Below are 5,171 nucleotides of genomic sequence, written 5' to 3'. Positions count from 1 at the left end.
TTTTCACTCTTTCTCCTATTGATCCCTTGTGTCTGTAACCCCGCTGATGCGCCTCTTCAACAAATCGGCGATTGTTTAGTGTGCAAATTGTTACAACCGAACAGGAATGGTAATTTTCTCCGGAAACGATTTCACTCGCCGGTTCCATCAACCGTGCTCCGTGGTTCGTCTTGCGCGATTTGTAAACGGCGTTGTACGGTCGTCGTCGTGCATGCCGGAGCGAAACTGCGAAACCCCACTCGGGGCCGGATGTTTTCCGCGGAATCGCACCGGTGCAGGCATCCTGCAAGCCGGCATTTCACACCCCGGGACCACTCGTCGAATCCAAGGTTAGACGCATCGCGTACGGACCACACAAAAAAAAAAAAGCGGCACATACACCCGGGGCCCGGTAATATAGTCATAATCAGCACCGTGTTGGGCGGAAAATTGGCCCGATGCACCCACACGCGCGTACGCACGCCCGTAAGGCACGCAATGCACGTCACAACACGGCTGGAAACATGTGTTTTGAGGATGTTTGAGCAAGCGCCATTACCCAAGGGGAGGTTTTGCTTTTCTCGCGGCTAATGAGCGCTAAGATCTCTGCTGGCGTGTTTTAATTTTTTTCGTGGCACGTTGTGTGAATTTTTTTCTCTCTTTCTCTCTCTCTCAGCAACAGGGCTTCAGGTGGGCGCATTGGGTAGGAAAACCCATTCGTCACTGATAAGCGATTTTCGGAGCAGCTCGCAGCCATGTCGTATGCATGCGTAGGCTGCATCCTGCCAATCAAGATCGCAGGGCCGAGCCTTCCGGAGGGTGTTCTGTTATAATTGCAAATAATTATGATAGCAAATGTTTAGCATTAACTGCGCACCCTTGCTTGCGCCGCGGCCCTTGCACCAGACAAGCTGTGCTGGCAACAGTCGAGAGCGCTCGTTAATGCTTAAAATGCACCGCAGCATAGCGAGCGCAGACGCGCCCCGGCAAATTGAAGTCTTTTGATGAAGTGCAACGCGCGAACGCGTACGATGATGATCGGCTGATGATCGATGGGTGGAAGGGGCCCCGGGAAAGGGCGCTGCGGGGTGATCTCGCTGCAACGCGCGCAACATTTCACGCATGCAAATTGCTGCCGCCCGGCCCCGGCGGTACAATTAGTGGAGCATTAAACTGTTACAGAAAGCGAGGGCTCAAGCGCAGGCACGCAGAATAGATGGTGTGGATGGAGCATGAGCATGCAAAAAAAAAGCAAATGACAATGACAGTGAAAGACGCTAACGGTATCGCTGCAGGGGACACGCATTTGGGGACGCAAATGCGACACATACACACGCTATTGCAGGCAAACCTCCTTTTTACATGTGCCGCAGTGGTAATCAAAAGAATTACAGCTCTTCAAATCAATATTTGCGTGTTATTAGTCTCGTTTATAGTGCTTGTGCGCATTCGCATAATTGCTTGTTTTATGAAATTAATTTTATTAAGAATTATAAGCCATTTTTCAGCCTTCGTTGAAAAGGGGAGTGCGTAAAAAGAAAAGCCCACTCCGCAACTCCTGTAGGTGGACGGGCAGAATTTATGTTTGCACCGTAACGGGACCTGCATTTGTGCGTGTCTTCGCGGAACGAACTGGTGCGGCGTGTTGGCTTTGTGCCCGTTTTGAATGCAAGTATGTTGCGCTAATTTACGCCGTCGTCAAGCCGTTGGATGGCAATATTGGTGTGACTTACGACCCGCCAGCGCATCGCCATTGACATCGTGCATGTCAAGGAGTGCTGTGATGCATTTCTTGGGCAGTAATCGCCAAAGTGTCGCTCGAAAAAAAAACCCGTCACCATGGTAACCACAGTTTTGTGATGGCCGCAGTCTCGGAGAATACGTCAACAGAAAGTATGCAACTCTCACCCCAAAACAACAAGAAAATCCATTTTTTCGATGGGCATATAAATCAAATTTGCGCTCCGACATATTTCAGCGATCGGTGGGACGGTTCGAAATTGGACGGCCCAAAAAGCGCGGCTAACGAGCGGCGGCCACGCGAAAGCGATATTGGTTTGCGCGCGTGAGAGCCCGTGAGAAGGTATTATTAGGAAATTCTGCTTGTTACGCTTGTTATAAATTTATCGCACCGGTTGCATAATCTGTGCGCGTTTGCGCGTTGCGAATTATTTGAGCGATTTTTATTCGCGGCTTAACGTTTAACTGCGCAACGCTCGCAGCGAATGCCTCCGGAGCAGGTGCCCGAGTGGGTCAAAAGAAATGTTTTCTCGAGCATTCCGTTCATTAGAATGTAATGAAGCTGTTTCTCTGGCCAATTACTCTTGTCCCAGCGGAGGAAGGGAGGGCATTCGAATCGGTTTCAATGTGTTTTTTTTTCTGTTGTGTGTTTTCCGTTGTGGCGTATAAGGAGCAGTTGCCTTCAGGCGTGGAAAAGCTCACCACCTGCAACTCGGGCCTTATCACGCGCGTTTGATCGCTTTTCATTACCATCCCTTCCCGGCAGGAAATGAAGACCGAGCTCCCACCCGGTGGTGATTGCTGTTGCGTGTGGCCAAATGAAAGCCATGTCTCGCGAGAACCTTTCGTTAAAAAAAGAGGGCCACCTTTCCTCCGTCTTTTGGACTCTCGATTAGAATCGGTGGCAACAAAATATTTCGTTTCGTTTGATTTATGTCGAACCGCGGCGATATCACTCACCGGACGTGGAGCCGAAATTCTGGGCACTTGTAATCCTTTTCCGCGCTGGCCGACTTCAGGTGGGGCGCTTCTCGGTTGACCGGTGGATTAATTAGGCATGTAAATTAGGAAATAAGCGTTCCCCTGCTCGGGCAGATCGGTATTATCAACTCACAAATTCACACCACGATAAAATCGCACTACCGGCGGGCAGGGCATTCGCTCGAGCCCGGTAGGTGGTGTAGTATTATTATATGCTGTCCATTAGGACGTACAGGAATGTTTTGCTGTTGTTTCACATCCTGCCGTGGTGGCCCTTTGACTTGCCACCAAAAAAAACCGGCTGCCTTTTTGTGGTTGTTTGATTGGGGAAAAGGAAAAATAGTAATAGGCGAACAACGCCACGTTTAATGAAATCGTTTAATATTGCTGCCGAACAATATGCTTGCCAAAGACGCATGGTGCTTCAGATCTCATCTTGCCAAAAACCAACTCCGGTGTGCGATTTTGGGCCTGCCTTCCCGTCCAGCCCAGTCCAGCGTTTCGCAAGCGACAAAAGAACCCAGACAAGACCGTGGCTTCAAGTGCAGGGCGAAATAATAATAATGATTGTAATTTTATTCCGTCCTAAATTATTAAAATATTCAATTTTCCTGCGCACAGACTGTGGTTTGTGTGTGTGTGTGTGTGTGTTGTCGTGGGGGAACTGTAGTGGGAGAGTGGCTTGGTCGGTTCAGTACGGCCAAGGCTGAGGATGTACATTAAAGCAGATACCATTTTCTAAGGCAATGCTCTGTGGGACGTTACCGAGGACTTTTATTAACGATGCGACGGCGTTTATCGGCGAAGGTGAAAGTTGGAGGGTGGGCTTTTTTTGCAACCTACTTATTTTGTATTCAGAGTCCCTTAAGAACCAATGTCAAGGTTGCTGAACTTTGTGTGCCTAGAAAGAAATATGTATCAAGTACATTCATTCAAGAAAAGCCAAAGCAGAAATGTCCCATATAAACTATACGTGTGGTAAAGATTATTATGTTTTATCATAATATATCTCTTTGAGGATGTTATAGCAGAATTTGATGCAATTTTGCTTCGTCTTGAATTATTTTTTGTAGACATTTTCGACATTCACTTACCTGATAACACAAGGTTCAGCAAACAAACACCGCCGTTGTGCATGTCTCGATGATTGTGTTTTATTCATGGCGGTTCAGAAATCCTCCAAAAAATGTCCCACCCAAAAACGTCGCGCAGGAGCGGGAAATTGCAAAAGGAAGTCCAGGTGGACGTCCGAAATAAACTAAAAGGGTGAACTGAGCCAACGGAATAAACCTACCGCAAATAAAATGAAACAGCATTGCCAAGTTGTTTACGATGGCGCACAAAGTGTACTCTATTTTTTTCATTCATTTGTTGCCGGTGTTGTTCTGTCTTGTTGACTTTGGCAATGGAGTACCACTTCCGGGGTTTTCCTTCCAGACTGGAAATAGACACACACACACATTCGGTGGTGTGCACCCCAGCTATGGGGTATGAGGGATTTTTTCAATCTCACCGCTCGCAGGAAAAAAAGCATTTTAAATTATGATAAATTTATGCAACGAGTATATTTGGATGATGAAAATTTCCTTCCGGTTTCACCATTTTTTAATGTTGTTTGAGACAGTGTTTTTTTTGGTGTATGTTTGTCCATTTTGCAGCTCACTCACCCCCTTAAAAAGACAGATTCTTCCTTGTTTGCTTTTTTTTTCTTCTTTGCTTCCTTTTACGCCCTCGCTGGCTCACTCGCATCCTTACACGTTCCTTACTGTTGCTCCTCGCGTACGACCACGAATTTCCTGGCCGGCGCATTCAAACATGTTGTTCCCGTAATTCATTACTGTGTGCCTTCGTTCCGCCTGCTGTCCACGATTCTGCGGAGCCGGTTCCGGTCTCTTTTTTCTTGTTGTTTTTGGTTTCGCAAAGCATAAAACCTGCCACGCCGAGTTGACGATGCAATTAGAATTATGTCGCCCGGTGCCGGTGGTTATTTAAAAGCAAATGCACGTCAACTCGATGCGAGCGCTTCCGGGTGGAAAAGAAAAATGTGTGCTCCTGTGGCAACAGGACGTTTCGGACGCGACCAATGAGCCGTTAGCCAGGCTGGGAGGAGATTGAGGACACTTCTCGAAGGAGCGACTAACGGCTGGTCGTTACTTTACTTTTTTTTCGCTTGCTTTCGTCGTTTTTCCGCGTGCTGTTTTTGCACCGTGCTAGTGTCCCGTCGTTTCGTTGTTGGATGCATTTGCATAATGATTTTTCCGCTCATCTGAATCCATCCGAGCGGGAGCGATTTTAACATGATGTAACGGCAGATCGTTTGACAGGATATCTGCCCCCAAGGATATATCGACCGTCACGCTCTATTTCGCTTGCCGAAGGATCTCCTGGCAAGTGGGTGGGTGGGTGGGGAGGGACGGATGATTCGAAGGATATAATGGATATGATTTATGATCGGAACCAACTTCAACTGA

Source organism: Anopheles nili, chromosome 3, assembly GCF_943737925.1.
Source record: "Anopheles nili chromosome 3, idAnoNiliSN_F5_01, whole genome shotgun sequence".
In the NCBI taxonomy this organism is placed as follows: Eukaryota; Metazoa; Arthropoda; class Insecta; order Diptera; family Culicidae; genus Anopheles; species Anopheles nili.
The sequence above is the reverse complement of the archived record's forward strand: the minus strand, read 5'-3'. Positions refer to the sequence as shown.